The following is an 18,050-nucleotide window of genomic DNA, read 5'->3' on the forward strand; positions in this document are numbered from 1 at the left end:
AACTGTGGTGTTGGAGAAGACTCTTGAGAGTCCTCTGGACTGCATGGATGTCCAGCCAGTCCATCCTAAAGGAGATCAGTCCTGATTATTCATTGGAAGGACTGATGTTCAAGCTGAAACTCCAATACTTTGGCCACGTGATGCAAAGAACTGATTCATTGGAAAAGACCCTGATGCTGGTAAAGATTGAGGGCAGGAGAAGAGGATGACAGAGGATGAGATGGTTGGATGGCATCACTGACTCGATGAACATGGGTTTGGATGGACTCCGGGAGTTAGTGATGGACAGGGAGGCCTGGCGTGTTGTGGTTCATGGGGTGGCAAAGAGTCGGACACAACTGAGCAGCTGAACTGAACTGAGGTTTAATATGGTTGTATTTTGCTTAGGATGTTTAAAATTAAGATGTTTGCAACCTGTACATTTTTTGTACTTAAATTTTTAATGGAGATTTGTGTCTAGTGTTACTATTTTTTTCTGGCATTCTAATTTCAATCTATATAACTCCTCTATGCTAAACTTCTCCACTTACTATTTTCTTCATACCTGTTAGAACTAAAAGCCACATTCTATCTTGGTCTACAATCTAGCTATGTTACCTAAGTGTGCACTTTTTCAAACGTAAGACAAATTGCTATTTTTTTGATAACCATTTGCTATATCAAGTGTGCTCTTACAGTAGTATATGGGATTCTTAAGTAGAGAAAAAATAGATATTCTTCATTTAGTCTAATCATCTTAGCAATGGTTAATAGTGAATTTCTCAGGTAAATCAAAGAACTATCTCAGCCACTTTCCACAAAACAATTATTTAATAAGTATTAATTAAATTGGTAGCTTCCTATAGGCTGGGCACTATGCTAGGCACTTTATATACATGATATTACATAAAATTTACAAAAAATCTTATGGGATAGGTAGGGTTATTCTCAGTTTACAGATACTAAAACTTGAGTTTATGGTATTAAATAATTTGCTTAAGTTGCATAATGCCATCCATGGTAACTCCATTGCCAGCACATAACAGAGTTCAACCTGTTGACTGTAAAGAATACACAATCTAAAGCTGAGAATTATGCTTTTATTCAGTGGACTTGCTGAGGACTTAAGTCTGGGAAACAGCCTCTCAGATAGTTCTCAGGGTCTGTTCCAACAAGGTGAGGAAGGAACCGGGATGTATAGGAATTCAAACAAACCAACAAAACTCAAGAATTTGAACATCACAAGATTACTTCTAATTAAAGAAAACCAGACATCTCAAGTTAATGAATTTAATGTTTTTGTGTGTGTGTGTGTGTTTGGGAAGATACAACAGTCTGCTCATTAAACAATTCCTTTGATTTGTGCCATTGCTATCTAAGGTCAGTATTCTGCTTTGCTCTGTCCTGAATCCTCTCAGCATGCACAGTATGTGGATGAGGGTGGGCGGCTGCCTTGTTGGTACCGAATCCTTTGCTTATGATACAGCACCGACATTTTTCATCCACAAACCCAACACTGTCTCTTGGTTAATGTACTCCTTTTATATTAGTCCTCTGACTAAATGATAAGAATTCTGTTCCAGGGCATGCATATTTTGTTTGTTTGCTTTGTTTTGCCTTATGTATATATTATTTTCCTTTGTTAGGTTTTACACCACATCAAAGAAATACCTACTCACGCTCTGACATCTTTCTTCTGTTTTCCTGCCCTTATGTTCAGTTCCCTCATTTCTAGTTATTCTTGTTAATGCTTAATGATTTTTTTTTTAACTTTTTGCTAAACAACAAGAAGGCAGCAAAGAATTAAAAAAGAAAAGAAGTTTTCCTATACTGGGCTATTGTGCCTTCAAGGTAGAAAGCTGATGTTGGATTCTCGGATACCCTGGAATCCTGAGTGGTGGCTGAAGTTGAGAGCAGGTCAAAGGTTCATGAACTATTTTGAATGTTTCTCTACCCTGGGCCTCTCTGACAGGTAACGTGCCTCAGCTTTGTCAATGGGTAAGGGCTTATTTGAATAGCCAGGCATAGCACAGAACATGAAGATGAAGCTGTTTGCCCAGCGGTGAATGTTTTCCTGTTTTTATAACCTACTTGCTGTCAATTCTGTCTTTTCCTTTATGATGTTTATTGAAATCACAGCCTAATGAGGTCTGGCCAGTATCTTTCCTTTGGCTGAAGACTTGATGTTACTGCCAATAAGAAGAGAATGATTTCTGGAGAAATGGAAAACTTCAACAGCTATTAAAGGCCACTAGAAAGGAATTGTTTATATGATGCATTTTCCTCCCTTACATTTTAACAGTTTAATTTGTTACTAATCTGGTGTTTCTCTCAACAATGATGATTTTTATTTAATTAGTCTTGGAATATCCCTGGAACTCAGGTCCAAACAGTGAATCTAGATTTTTCATTGGCTGAAGTTTAGCATCAGTGATCTCACTTTAATTAGCTCCTGGTAGTAGGCTTGGAAATTTTCAAGTTTATGATTTTGTGCTAGCCACTCAGTAATGTCCGCCTCCTTGCGACCCCATGGCATGGACTGTAGCCCACCAGGCTCCTCTGTATGCTTCCTCTTTCTTTTCAGCCCAGTTCAGATGCCATGTCCCAGCAAATTTTCCCTTAGTTCCCAAATTGCAATATGTCCATTACATGCACATTTGGAGAGCTTGTATCTGAACCATTTTATTTGTCCCAGGGCAATGAGAGGCAATGTGGTAGAGGAGAGGTTATGAGTATTGGAGCAGGGCAGGAATATGTTTGCATCCTGGGATGAGTATTTACCAGCTGGGTGATCGTGACATCTCAATATTTCATTTTCCTATGGATGATAATATTCAAAATAAAATAATATGCTGATTATAATACCTGCCTCATCTGGTTGTTGAGAATTTAATGAAATCACATATGTATAGACATGACACAAAGAAGAGATAATAATCATGATTTCCCATTTCTTTGTGTTTATCTCCACCATCACCAGTACATATAAAGAACAGCACTTGTAGAGAAATTAGTCTTATCTTTCCATAACATTAACCTTGCAAGTTAAGAGATTTTCATCAGGGTAATATGTCTCATCAAGTGGCATGACTTTTTTGGAACATATCAGATCAGATCAGATCAGTTGCTCAATCGTGTCTGACTCTTTGCGACCCCAAAAATCACAGCACGCCAGGCCTTCCTGTCCATCACCAACTCCTGGAGTTCAACCAGACTCACGTCCATGGAGTCAGTGATGCCATCCAGCCATCTCATCCTCTGTCATCCCCTTCTCCTCCTGCTCCCAATCCCTCCCAGCATCAGAGTCTTTTCCAATGAGTCAACTCTTCGCATGAGATGGCCAAAGTACTGGAGTTTCAGCTTTAGCATCATTCCTTCCAAAGAACTCCCAGGGCTGATCTCCTTTAGAATGGACTGGTTGGATCTCCTTGCAGTCCAAGGGACTCTCAAGAGTCTTCTCTAGCACCACAGTTCAAAAGCATCAATTCTTCATCGCTCAGCCTTCTTCACAGTCCAACTCTCACATCCATACATGACCACAGGAAAAACCATAGCCTTGACTAGATGAACCTTTGTTGGCAAAGTAATGTTTCTGCTATAGTCAACCCCATATGCTTTATTTGAGATAACCTCATAAAAGTATTTTTTTGTTTCATGTAGTGACTTGACTCTTGAAATTTACTTAGTGTTATTTTATTTTATTGGAATATAATTGCTTTATAATGCTTTTTTTGTTTAGTTTCTGCTATACAAAGAAGTGAATCAGTTATATGTATACATAGATCCCCTCCCTCTCAGACCTCCCTCCCACCCTGCACCTCCATCTCACTGCTTTAGGTCACCACAGAGCACTGAGCTGAGCTCCCTGTGCTATATAGCAAGCCCCCATTAGCTATCTATCTGTTATTACTTTTTAAAATTAAATCCAAATCCTCTTTTGTATCCACCTGGGGGACGTACTGAGTCATGTGGTTAATCCTTTCTCTTTTGTAAAGTAGCCTTCTGGAAAGTAAATAATCCTTTGTAATTTATCATACTTATATTCAGATACTAGTACATCTTACAGAGGTGCCCAGTCCATGTACATCAGATACTCTGTCTTTACGTTTTAATGAAGTAGTGTAAAAATGTGCTGGTATATATTTAGATTTTTACAGTGCAAGCTCATAAAACTAATTTTAGTTAGGCTCTAATGGCGACTAAACCACCACCACCAAAAGCCTAGGGGAAACAAGAAGGAGAGTAATATTATTGAGCATCTGTAGTCCAAGCACTGTAGTAAGCATTTTTACCAATATATCACAATTATTCCTCCTCACAGTGTTATGAATAGTATTGTTCCCATTTCATCGGTCAGAAAAATTGGAAAAGTAATCTATGCAAGTATCAAAGTCAAGATTTGAAATGAAGTCTGTCTAATGCCAAATCCCTTACTAATTCCAATAACACATTCCTTCTTGAGTACAATCCTCTGAGCTTAGGCAGGAAGTAATATCTGAGATTTGTGTGGTATTTACCTTCTTTGGTAAGCACTTTAAAAAACATCTTATTGTGCATTATCTTGGAGCCTTATTTTCATCAGGATATGCAACATGGATTTAAGCCATGGCTCTGAAGCATGCTTCAGTGAGGTTTAGAAGGAGTTAATACTTTCCCTTGTTTTTTTGATAGAAGATGAAACGTGGCTTGTTGCTAGAAGCCACAAAGCTGAGCATTTATTAAATATACTTACTTCCCTTTCATCTATTTGGCCAATGTTCCCAACTATAATCTAATTTCCTCTAAAATTTTCCATGGAGCAGGATAGTGGCTCCAAATCCTGAAATGCTGAAGGAATCATTTAATGACCTGTGGTGAGTTGCTGTGAACTCATTCCAGACTTGCTAATGAGTATTTGGAGAAGATGTATGGGTAAGCTCCAAGTCTCTTCAAAAATGATCCTGCTAGTTGCAATCAAGGACTTTCTGTGGTATTTGGAAGTTCTAGATGACTCTTGAGGGAGTCTATTTAGTTCAGTTTGAGAATATGGTGCTACTAAAGGCCAATGGTTTGCCCATCCTAGGGCTCATAGATTATCCTTTTCACTTTGGACAGCTGTTTAGTACATAAATGGTGTAGGTTGTAAATGGGCGAGACAACACAAAACACCGAGTGGGAATGGCTTAGTGTGTACATTAACTCTGGGTATCATTTAACTTGGTTTTTTTTTTTTTTTTGTGGCCTCACCATGGGAGCATGTGACACCTTGGTTCTCCACTCAGGGATCGAACCTGAGCTCCCTACAGTGGAAACACAGAGTCTTGACCACTGGACTGCCAGGAAAGTCCCCAGCCTGAATTTTCTAAGAGCACATTTGGTACTAAACTCTAGGGACATATGGACGATTTGAACTAAGACTCTCTTTAAGTCATAGACTATGGGGGATACATAAGCACATGATTATGTAATGTTATGATGCATACCATGCTGAAAGTAGCTATAGATAACATCTGTACGATAAACACAGGAAAAGTATTGATTAATAACAGATGGAGTTTATTAAATATAATAATGAGAATTATTAAAATGGTTATTAGAACTATTATTGTTGATCTCTTAGTACAAATCCCACTATTAACACCTGAATTATTCTAATCAACCCAACAATCTTGACTGGTGATGATGATAAGGAATATAATATTAAATGCTATTTTTAAGACACTGTATTGGATATTTAAAGATATTATTTTATTGGATCATACCAGTGACTCTTGGTTGATTTTTTTTTTTTGGTGGGGGGGCGGTAAAAAAAACAAAACTTCCTGAGATATTATTATCACCATTTTGGAAAGGAAGTCTGATGTTAAGAGTTTCCATAAATTCTCCATCATTCACTGATATTAAAGAAGCTTCAAACTTGGGCTAATTGACTCCTTTTTTCATTTTTCCGTCTTTCCTACCATTTTTGTTCTCCTCTTCTCTTGACCTCTGTTATTCATTTGTTTATTTTTGCCCATGCTGGGTCTTTGTCACCGCGTGCAGGTTTCCTCTCATTGTGGAGGGCAGGGGCCACTGTTCATTGTGGTACGCTGGCCTCACTGCTGTGACTTCTCCTGTTGCAGAGCACGGGCTCTGGGGGCTTGGGTTTCAGTAACTGCAGCCCATGGGCTTCAGTAGCCCTGCGGTGTGTGGACTCTTCCTTGACCAGGGATGGAATCTGCGTTCCCTGCATTGCAAGGTGGATTCCTACCCACTGGACCACCTGGAGAGTCCTCTTGACCTCTTTCCACCTTCATTTCTTTTCCCATCTGCTCTAGCATACTCTTTTTCATCTTAGTTTCCCTAACTCATGTTTCAGTTCACCAAAAGCATGCCAGTCTGCCGGGAACTGTTATACAGAAGAAAGCAAAATACAGTCCCTGCCTTCCTGGTGCTCATGGTCCAGTGAGAAAAATAAATAAGTAAATATATAATTATAGTAACAATGTGGTAGATGTTGTGATGAAGATACCCACTTTGGCCTTCCCTCCTTATTCATGGTTTCACTTTCTGTGGTTTTAGTTACCCATGATCAACCACAGTCTGAAGATATGAAATGGAAAATCCCAGAAATAAACAATTCGTGGTTTTAATTGCACACCATTCTGAGTAGTGTGATGAAATCTCCCACCCTCTCACTTTGTCCTGCCTGAGACATGAATCCTCCCTTTGTCCAGCGTATCCCGCTTGTTAGTCACTTAGTAGCTCTCTGGATTATCAGATTATTTAGCACTATGGTTAATAAAAATGAAAACATAAGCCATAGACTGGGAGAAAATGTTGCAATATACTGACAATGGAAAAATAAAAAGAAACAGCTACATCAAAATAGGCAAATATTTTAACAGACACTGCAAAAGGAAGACACAAATGGCCAAGAAGCCTATAGAATTAAGCACAGCATCATTAATCATCAGGCAAATATTAACACAAACTAAAACCACAAAGAGATACAACTACACAACCATTTCAATGGTTATAGCTAAAAAGACTGACATTAAGCTGTGGTGATCAGGCAAACTAGAATCTCAAACGTTGTTAGTGGGAATGCATACTATTTTAGAAAACAGTTTGGCAGTTTCTTATAAAGTTAAACATGCATTTACTGTTCAGTTCAGTTCAGTGGCTCAGTCGTGTCCGACTCTTTGCAACCCCATGAATCGCAGCACGCCAGGCCTCCCTGTCCATCACCAACTCCCAGAGTTTACTCAAACTCATGTCCATTGAGTCGGTGATGCCATCCAACCAACTCATCCTCTGACATCCCCTTCTCCTCCTGCCCTCAATCATTCCCAGCATCAGGATCTTTTCAAATGAGTCAGCTCTTTGTATCAGGTGGCCAAAGTACTGGAGTTTCAGCTTCAACCTCAGTCCTTCCAATGAACACCCAGGACTGATCTCCTTTAGGATGGACTGGTTGGATCTCCTTGCAGTCCAAGGGACTCTCAAGAGTCTTTTCCAACACCACAGTTCAAAAGCATCAATTCTTCAGTGCTCAACTTTCTTTATAGTCCAACTCTCACATCCATACATGACTACTGGAAAAACCATAGCCTTGACTAGACAGACTTTTGCTGACAAAGTAATGTCTCTGCTTTTTAATATGCTATCTAGGTTGGTCATAATTTTCCTTCCAGGAAAAAAGCCTCTTTTAATTTCATGGCTGTAATCACCATCTGCAGTGATTTTGGAGCCCCCCCAAAATAAAGTCAGCCACTGTTTCCCCATCTATTTCCCATGAAGTGATGGGACCAGATGCCATGATCTTAGTTTTCTGAATGTTGAGCTTTATGCCAACTTTTCCACTCTCCTCTTTCACTTTCATCAGGAGGCTGTTTAGTTCTTCTTTACTTTCTGCCAGAAGGGTGGTGTCATCTGCATATCTGAGGTTATTGATATTTCTCTCGGCGATCTTGATTCCAGCTTGCGCTTCTTCCAGCCCAGCATTTCTCATGATGTACTCTGCATATAAATTAAATAAGCAGGGTGACAATATACAGCCTTGACATACTCCTTTTCCTATTTGGAACCTGTCTGTTGTTCCATGTCCAGTTCAAACTGTTGCATCCTGACCTGCATACAGGTTTCTCAAGAGGCAGGTCAGGTGGTCTGGTATTCCCATCTCTTTCAGAGTTTTCCACAGTTTATTGTGATCCACACAGTTAAAGACTTTGACATAGTCAAAATTCTCCAAGCCAGGCTTCAGCAGCACGTGAGCCATGAACTTCCAGATGTTCAAGCTGGTTTTAGAAAAGGCAGAGGAACCAGAGATCAAATTGCCAACATCTGCTGGATCATGGAAAAAGCAAGAGAGTTCCAGAAAAACATCTATTTCTGCTTTATTGACTATGCCAAAGCCTTTGACTGTGTGGATCACAATAAACTGTGGAAAATTCTGAAAGAGATTTACTGTATGATCTGGCAATTTCACTGTTAGGTGTGGAAATGTAAACATGTTCCCCAGAGAAATGTAAACATGTTAACACAAAGATTTGTGCTTGGGTGTTTAAAACAGCTTTCTTCATAATAGCCCCATATAGGAAATGATCTAAAAGAACATTAATTGGCGATGGATAAGCAATTTGTTTAAAATAGTCCTCTTTTTAAAATAATCTTTTGCCTGGGTGGGCTGTTTATCTGCTTGAGCACCAAAGTTTCTTTTTTCTAGATTTGGTAAAGGAATTATGAATAATAGCATTAATTCTCCTGTAATAAATTGAAAGGAATTGGACCCTAATAGTACTCTTGCCTGGAAAATCCCATGGACGGAGGAGCCTGGTAGGCTGCAGTCCATGGGTTCGTTAAGAGTCAGCCATGACTGAGCGACTTCACTTTCACTTTTCACTTTCATGCGTTGGAGAAGGAAATGGCAACCCACTCCAGTGTTCTTGCCTGGAGAATCCCAGGGATGGGGGAGCCTGGTGGGCTGCCGTCTCTGGGGTCGCACAGAGTCGGACACGACTGAAGCGACTTAGCAGCAGCAAGCAATTTGTTGTCTATACATATGGTGAAATACTATTTTGCAATAAAAATGAGTGAACTGATGCTACACATCACATCATTTGTTGTTGCTTATTCTGTAAGTTACGTCTGACCCTGTGATCCTGTGGACTGTATGTTGCCAGGTTCCTGTCCATGGGCTTTCTCAGGCAAGAATGCTGGGGTAGGTTGCATTTCATTCTCCAGGGGATCTTCCCAATCCAGGGATTGAACCTATATCTCCTGTGTTGGCAAGTGCATTCTTTACCACTGAGCCACCAGGGAAGCCCACACATCATCATAAATGTATCTCAAAAACATGATGCTAAGTGAAAGAAATCGGACTCAGATGACTAATCCCTTTATGATTCAAATTGCATACATTTTCAGAAAAGACAAAACTATAGTGATAGAAACAGCTAAGTCATTGCCAGGGTGTTTGTGTGTGTGTGTGTGTGTGTGGCAATGAAGCTGGAGGGAAGGGATTTATTTGTTTATTTTTTTCAGCTGGGCACAAGGGTAATTTTTGCAGTGATAGAAATTTTCTATGTTATTATTGTGGTATTAGTTATACAACTGGGCTTCCCTGGTGGCTCAGAGGGTAAAGCGTCTGCCTGCAATGCAGGAAACCTGGGTTTGATTCCTGGGTCGGGAAGATCCCCTGGAGAAGGAAATAGCAACCCACTCCAGTACCCTTGCCTGGAAAATCCCATGGACAGAGAAGCCTGGTAGATCTATAGTCCATGGGGTCACAAAGAGTTGGACATGACTGAACGACTTCACTTTCACAACTCTACAATTTGCCAAAACTTGTTGAAATTTGCACTTAGTAATAGTGAATTTTATTGTATGTAAGAGACAGCAAAAGAGACACTGATGTATAGAACAGTCTTATGGACTCTGTGGGAGAGGGAGAGGGTGGGAAGATTTGGGAGAATGGCATTGAAACATGTAAAATATCATGTATGAAATGAGTTGCCAGTCCAGGTTCAATGCATGATACTGGATGCTTGGGCTAGGGCACTGGGACGACCCAGAGGGATGGTATGGGGAGGGAGGAGGGAGGAGGGTTCAGGATCAGATGTATACCTGTGGCAGATTCATTTTGATGTTTGGTAAAACTAACACAATTTTGTAAAGTTTAAAAAAAAAAAAAGAAAAGAAAACTGACTTCTAAAAGAACAGCCATACACTCATTGAGTAGTAACATGTTTGTACACCACTGCACAACTAATAGAAAATAATATTAGTAGTTATTAAATGTAGTATAAAAATAATACACAAAATAATATTAGTAGTTATTAAGTGTAGTATAAAAATAATACACAAATATTGAATTACCACTAATTATACATCAAAGGCTGAGCTAGGTGTTCCAAGACAAAAAGTTATAAACTAGACAGTGGGTGGTAAGACAGGTGAGTAAACAAATAATTAAAATGCAGTGTAAGTGATATGATGGAGATAATCAAAAGATACTGCAGCTACAGAGAGAAGTGGTACCCAATCCAGCCTTGAGGGCATCAAAGGTTCTTATTGAAGGCAATATCAAGGGTGCAAATATGATGGAAGAATATAAGTAAGTTAAGCAAATGAGGGCCTGTGGGTAATGACCCAAAGGGAGGGTCACACACAATTGAAGCTTGGAGTAGGACAGCAGGTGGTGACCTGTGAGTGAAAGTGAAGCTAGATGTAAGCAGGTATATTCAAGATACAGCTAAGAAATAGAATTCATAGAATTAAGTAATTCTTACATAAGGGAACGAGGCAAAGCAAGGAGACGAGGGTATTGTTACTTGCCTAGCTTGAAAATTTGGGTAAATGTTGGCAGTATTCACTGAAACTTAAAAGCAGGAAAACAAGGAGTGGGTTTAGTGAAGGGGGTAAGGCCACGTTATATGAGTGCTGAGTACAAAGTGCCCGTGAGACACCCCAGGGCAATCGGGAGACGGTCACTGAACACAAAAGGCTGGAGCACAGGAAGTGGACCAGAAACAGCTGTAGGCTTAGGGCGTGCGAACCTACCACAGAGACGATGAGATCAACCAGGGAGACTGAAACAGGAACCACGATGGCCCCAGACAGGGAAAAGAAGGAGTAGCGAGGTGGCCAGGAGGATAAATGGAAAACCATGTCCCAGAAGTCAAGCAAAGAGAGTACTTTGAGTGGCCAGTGGTATCAAACTGAAGAAAAATCAAGCGAGATGAAAGGCAAAAATTGCGCGTGCAATCTGGAAAAGGGAAATAATGGGTTGATTTTTCAAGCATGGATTCAATGTGTAAAGGTTGGAAAGCCAGATACAGAGGCCTGAAGACTGAGTGGAAGGTGATGAAAAGGAGATATTTCATATACTTTAGAGAAACTTCTCTGTGACAGAAATGAGAGAGTGTGGAATCCGGAGGAGGACTTGGGGATTATAGGCAGTGCCTTGTCCATACGCTCATGGGGTACAACCAGCAAGAAGGGAGAGATGGATGGAGTAACATTCCTGAAAAGCCAGGAATGGATGGGATCCATTTTCTAGTAAGATAAAGGGTTTGTCTTCTGGGTCATGAAGAGGGAAGGAGCGAGGAAAGAAGTAAAGATGAATATATGTAAGTTTTATGGCAGGAAGTTGAAGAATTTTGACCCATGTCTTCTATTTATCTATGGGAGGCAAAGTCAAATGGAAACCAAGGATGAATTGGGGGTCATACATTTTAGGGACGAGGTGACAGTTTGAAATAGCTGCCTCAGAGAAGTGAAAGTCACTCAGTTGTGTCCGACTCTTTGCAACCCAACGGACTATAGAGTCCATGGAATTCTCCAGGCCAGAATGTTGGAGTGGGTAACCTTTCCCTTCTCTAGGGGATCTTCCCAACTGAGAGTTCAAACTCAGGTCTCCCGCATTGCAGGTGGATTCTTTACCAGCTGAGCCACAAGGTAAGACCAAGAATACTGGAGTGGGTAGCCTATCCCTTATCCAGGGGCTCTTCCTGACCCATGAATTGAACCAGGATCCCCTGCATTGCAGGCAGATTCTTTATCGCCTTCCCTTTACCAGGGAAGCCCAGAGTATCTTTGCTGCTGCTGCTAACTCGCTTCAGTCATGTCCGACGCTGTGCAACCCCATAGATGACTGCCCACTATTTCTATTAATAATTTCTATTAATAATAATTTCTATTAATAATTCTATTTCTTAGCTGTATCTTGAATATACCTGCTTACATCTAGCTTCACTTTCACTCCAGGCTCCCCTGTCCCTGGGATTCTCCAGGCAAGAGTATCTTTAACCACAGTGAAAAGAATTTACTGCATAGGAAAGTTTTCCATCTAAGAAATAGTTGATGTGGGTCTCAGTTTACTTATTCCTTTCCAGATTTGCATTAGAAGGGAGAGGAAAGAGCATTTGGTTCTAGAATTTGTTTGAAGAGAGAGTGTGAGTTCCTTATTAGAAGGCGAGATGGGATCTCACACATTTTTATATTCACAGCTCTACACTGGTATATGTAATGAAGTCTCCAAATATACCTACACTGCTATATTCTGTAAAGTCTAACAGAAGGTATAGGGTGATGACGTTAAGGAGGATAATGAGGTAAAACCCCAAGGTAAACATCTGAAGGGAGTGGGAGCTGTATAGAGGCCTGAGAAAATCTAACCTGGAAGAGGCTGTTAGAAGCAAAGAGGACACAAACCCGCAATTTTTCATGACATGAAAGAAGAACACGAAGAAGAAAACAGCCTCTACATGAGTGTGTGAATGGGTATAGCCTGGATGGGTCGAGTCCATGAACAGTTTCAGAGCTTAATATCATTGATGTAGACAGAGTGGGTTTGGTGATGAGAGCCTTTACAGGCAGACGAGGGAGCAGACAGTCTGATAGTGGAGTCTGTGAGAACTGCTGTCTTCTCTACCAGCGCTGGTGGCTGTGTCTCAACAGGAGCCATGAGTGTAGTAATTAAAGCTCTGGAATCAGCTGAACTGGGGTGGAGTCCAACTTCTGTCATTTGCTGCTCTCGGGAACTTCTCTGCACTTCGGTTTTTTCAGCTCTAAAATGAAGACAATATTGCTTGCTTCAGAGTTGTCTTCAAACCTCTATAATGTTGTGCTTGCCAAATATCATGGTGTCTTCATACAGCAAGTATTTAACAAAGAGTATTGTTATTATCATTATAATTCTGGGTGTATGTGATGCTAGAGTCCCCAAAGAAAGTACGCCCTGTGCATAATGAGATAACCTTTCAGTCAGCCTGGGTGGAGGAAAAGGTGAGGGAGAGAGTTTGCCAAATGGAAAAAATGAAATCATTCAGTAAGTGAGAGCTTTTAACTCAAGCTAGGTCTTTAAACCACGTCAAATGTCAGAGAACCTAACCACCGGAGTGATTTTCCTACTCTTCCTTAATAATGGGTCTGGAAATTCAGGATGATTGAACTTTTCCTTTGTCGACAGGAGCAAAGTGTTTAGAAAGAGGAGCCTCTGGAGAGGACTGTAACTCCCTGAGCTCGTTAAGACGCCCCAGCCATAGTTATGCAGTCCCTTGACTTTTGATTAGAGCTGTACTCTTTTAACAGACATCTTTGTCCAGATGCAGACACACTACAGTGGTTTCCAAGTAGGAAATAAGGATCACTTGGAAGTGGAAACTTTCCTGACTTTATTCCTCCAATGAGGGGCCCTTCCCTTGCAGTCACTTGAGTCTTCACATCACAGAGAACACTCTCCTCCTGTCTCTTTATAACCTCCATCTCCTCCCAGGGGTTTCCAAAAGGAAGCAGCCTGTGCAGTGGCCATGATGCTTTTCCTGCTGGTATGGACGACAGATGATACAATTTAAAACACAGTCCTCCTTGACCCAATTAAACTCCTGCACATAACTTTCCAGAGTGTGATCAGCGTTCCCAATACTTGCTTGTCCCAGGGGCTGCCTCTGTTCCTTCTGAAACTACCGTCTTAGATCTTACTATCATTTTAACTCTGATAGTTTCTGTCCTACTTTTTGTGGCTTATATATATTTACATATTTTCTAAAACCCCAAAGCTGTGCTTCAATTTCAACTCATTAATTTATTTTGTAAATTAATAACATTCCTTAGTTTTATAGTGACTTAAGAGGGGGAAATATCTGTTAGATCCTAGGCTGGTGGAATTTCATAGTTGTTACTCAGTTGCTAAGTCATGTCTGACTCTGTGACCCCAGGGATTGCAGGCTTCCCTGTCCTTCACCATCTCGTTTACAATCACCAAAAAGGCACAGAAAGCGACTTTATTTAATGCCCCCAACAACCCCAATACACAGATCATACCGCTGTTTTGAGGAAGGGCATGGTGAAGAGAGAAGATTCATAGTTATAGGCCTGAGTGGATTTTAGGTCAGATAAGCTGAAAGTTGATTGACTGATGGCTTTACTACATTCACTCTGTAGAATCTTGAGCCAAATTCCTAACTCCTATGAGCTTCCATTTTCTGTGAACAAAGAGATCTTACAGGACTGAGAGAGGATTATAATGAGTGTCAGTCTCTTTGTAAATACCAATAAAATAGTGATGCTATTATTTTGGTATTTTCTTACAAACAATTTTTCACATCTGTAGGCATTAAATGTCTAACATTTTAGAGACAAAAATTAAGCAAAATTATTTTCCTAAACTAGACTGCCATAGTCACGTTAACTCCTGCATACAGTTCACAATGAATCTTTATGTTCTCTGTGTGGAAAAATCTGCTTGATTTATCAGCTCTGCCAAGTTCTTATAAAGACAAGAAAAAAAAAAAAAAAAAGGTGAAGAGGCAGCAGAGAGGAAAAAAAATAACAGTATTCTTTATGTAGTCTTTTGCTGTTGACATTATATATTTCCTCTCCAGCAGAGAACTAAAACTAAAACCGAGATGCGTCATACTCAGAAGGAACCAGACCTGGTCTGGAATTCGCTGGCTCTGAACTGGAAGGGTTAGCTACCTCAGAATCTTTCATGGGCTGGTTCAAACAGGGTTCTTTGGTTTATTGTTCCCTTTTTAAAGAAGTTCCAGGTAGTAAAGAAGGAAACTGCCATGACGTGTTCGATTTTGGCCCTTGCTCCTGTCATGTTGGTGGAGCAGTGGAGTGAGTGTCTGTGGACCAGATGCATAAGCGGAGGATGGGTTGCAATCTAGACTTTTGATTGAGAAACCTTCTGTGCTGCTTCAGATGTGGGGCTGCTTTCTCCTCCTTTCTTCCTCCTGAGACTGAAACACAGAGGCACCAAGAGCCTCACACAAGACTGACCGGGATGAAAGGGTCTTTGTGAAAAGAAGACCATTTATCAACCATGGGGCCATTTTGGCTAAGCATTGAACTGTAGTTACTGTACCGCTTATGGCAACTTTACATCCAAACCCACAGACTCACCTCTGCCAACCAGTCTGCAAGCCTTCGCTGGTCCACACCTATGCTGAGCTGGTGTTTGGGGGACTATCCCTAGGTTTCCAAATATTTAATATTTATTGCATTTGAGGAACTACATAGAAGGGAGGGGGGGAAAAGAAAACTCTTAAAAAAAAGGGGACTTTTTTTTTTTTTCAGGAAATTTAGCCAATGTTCCAATGAGCTGTGTTGATGAAATGAAGCAGCTCAAGTGAAAACAAATTGAATTTGGAAAAAAAAAAAAAAAAATCTCCACCCAGTGGCAGTTGGAGCTTCCATTCTGAGTTACTTCTAACTTCCTGGAGCCACGTTTGCTTTGCTGAGCAGACTGAATCATTTAATATGTCAGCTTCTCTCTGCCCCTGCCAGACCTCACTCAAGGAAAGCTTCCAGAGCCATGGGAGCTCACTGAGGCTGCTGGCTGCCCGAGCCACTCCCTGGAGGCCACGTAACCACAGTGCAAGCTCCTCTGTCCTAATTCAAGGCTACTCAAAGTCAGGGGAGAGCTTTCTGTTCCCATCCATAAAAACAGATCAAAAGGCTATGATAACAGAGATAATTATTATTTGATTGAGTTCTCCTTGTGCGTAACAAGCACCATACCAAGAACTTTATATCCATTAATTCATGAATTCTTCACAATGAGGTGATGTGGAGAGCAAATATTCTTCTAGCTATACTGATGAGATGCCTTAAACTCTGCTCAGAAGGAGTGAAAGTTCTAGAGATGAGGCCAGCATATAACAGACCACAGGACAGAGTAATGGTGTGGCCAAGTCTAGAGGTACTAAGGAGGAATGAGCATATATCTCTAGCTCTGGGTGAGAAAGTTCAGTCTCTCAGTCGTGTCCAACTCTTTGTGACCCATGGACTGCACTACACCAGGCTTCCCTGCCCATCACCAGCTCCCAGAGTTGCTCAAACTCATGTCACTTGCTCAAACCTCTTACTGGGTAAGAAAAGGACCCAGTGAAGAAAGACTTGGGCTTCCCATCTGGCATTAGTGATAAAGAACCTGTCTGCCGATGCAGGAGACATAAGAGACACAGATTTGATCCCTGGGTTGGGAAGATCCCCTGAAGAGTACATGGCAAGCCATTCCAGTAGTCTTGCTTGCAGAATCCTATGGACAGAGGAGGCTGGTGTGCTACAGTCCATAGGGTAGTAAAGAGTCAGACATGACTGGAGTGACTCAGCACACACACAAAGGGAGACTTGAAGAGAAGGTAATGTTTGGACAAGAACTAAAGGATAAAAAGAAGCTTACCTAAAGAGTCGCTGGCAGAGAGACCAGCAGGGTCAAAGGCACAGAGATGTGGACCTGAATGGGGTAGCAGAAAGACAGCTGGGGTCGAGTGTCACTGTCCTGTCAATCGTAAGGGAAGGAGCCAAAGAATATGAGAGATCAGCAGTATCAGATTTCCCAGCCTCCTTCGTGCTTAGATGAAGCAATATTCTAATTTCCTTTCTGGCCAATAGAATGGAGCAAGAAGCGATGGGCATGTCTTCCAGGTCTACAATCCTTTTTTTGAGTGATCCTTTCTCTCTTGTCTCATATTTTGGCCAACAGAGAGAATTCTGAGGACCCAGAGGAGGGTGACCCACAAGACCAAAGGAAGCAAGAGTTCTGGATTATGGCCTGAAGCATATCACCTCTTTCTCAGCCAAACCACATTAGGTGGTGGCAGGAATGAGAAACAGACTCTTGTGTTATTCTGTTGAAACCTGGAGATTATCTGTTCTAGCATGTTGTCTACTCTAACTAGTCAGGGCGGTCAGTGAAAAGAAGACAACAACCTAGTCCCTGAGAGCTTTGCACAGCGGGAGGAAGAATTTAGGATTTCTCTTTATAGGAATGGGGAGCTGTTGGAGAGCATTTAGCCATGGAATGCCCAGAGTTTGGTTCAGGGAGTTTGCTCTGAATGCTGTGTGTACAGGGAGTTGGAGCCAGAGGCAAGACAGTGGGAATGGAAAGAGAGGTATGCTTGGCTAGGGATCTATCTGTACTGCCCTCCAGAGTGCACCTGACTCCTACCTTCTTGTTCTGTTGTTATAGACTGTAGACAGAGTACATAGTAAGGTCTTGTGAAATTGTGCAGGTATCCACAACTAAAGGAGAAGCCAATGGCACCCCACTCCAGTACTCTTGCCTGGAAAATCCCATGGACGGAGGAGGCTGGTGGGCTGCAGTCCATGGGGTCGCTAAGAGTCGGACACGACCGAGCAACTTCACTTTCACTTTTCACTTTCATGCATTGGAGAAGGAAATGGCAACCCACTCCAGTGTTCTTGCCTGGAGAATCCCAGGGACGGAGAGCCTGGTAGGCTGCCGTCTCTGGGGTCGCACAGAGTCAGACATGACTGAGCGACTTCAGTTTCACTTTTCACTTTCATGCATTGGAAAAGGAAATGGCAACCCACTCCAGTGTTGTTGCCTGGAGAATCCCAAGGATGGGGGAGCCTAGTGGGCTGTCATCTATGGGGTCGTACAGAGTCGGACATGACTGAATCGACTTAGCAGCAATAGCCATAACTAAAACATCTATGACATTTTGATTCCACTAATTTGACTTAGTATGAATAGAATGTTAGCTTTCTGATTAAGAAAAATAGATAATGCAACAAGCAACAGAGATTAACTGTATAACACAGTGAACTATAGCCAATATCTTATAATAACCTATAAG

Source organism: Bos grunniens, chromosome 8 (assembly GCF_055505025.1).
Source record: "Bos grunniens cultivar Pamir isolate PY7600 chromosome 8, Bosgru_T2T1.0, whole genome shotgun sequence".
Taxonomy (NCBI): Eukaryota; Metazoa; Chordata; class Mammalia; order Artiodactyla; family Bovidae; genus Bos; species Bos grunniens.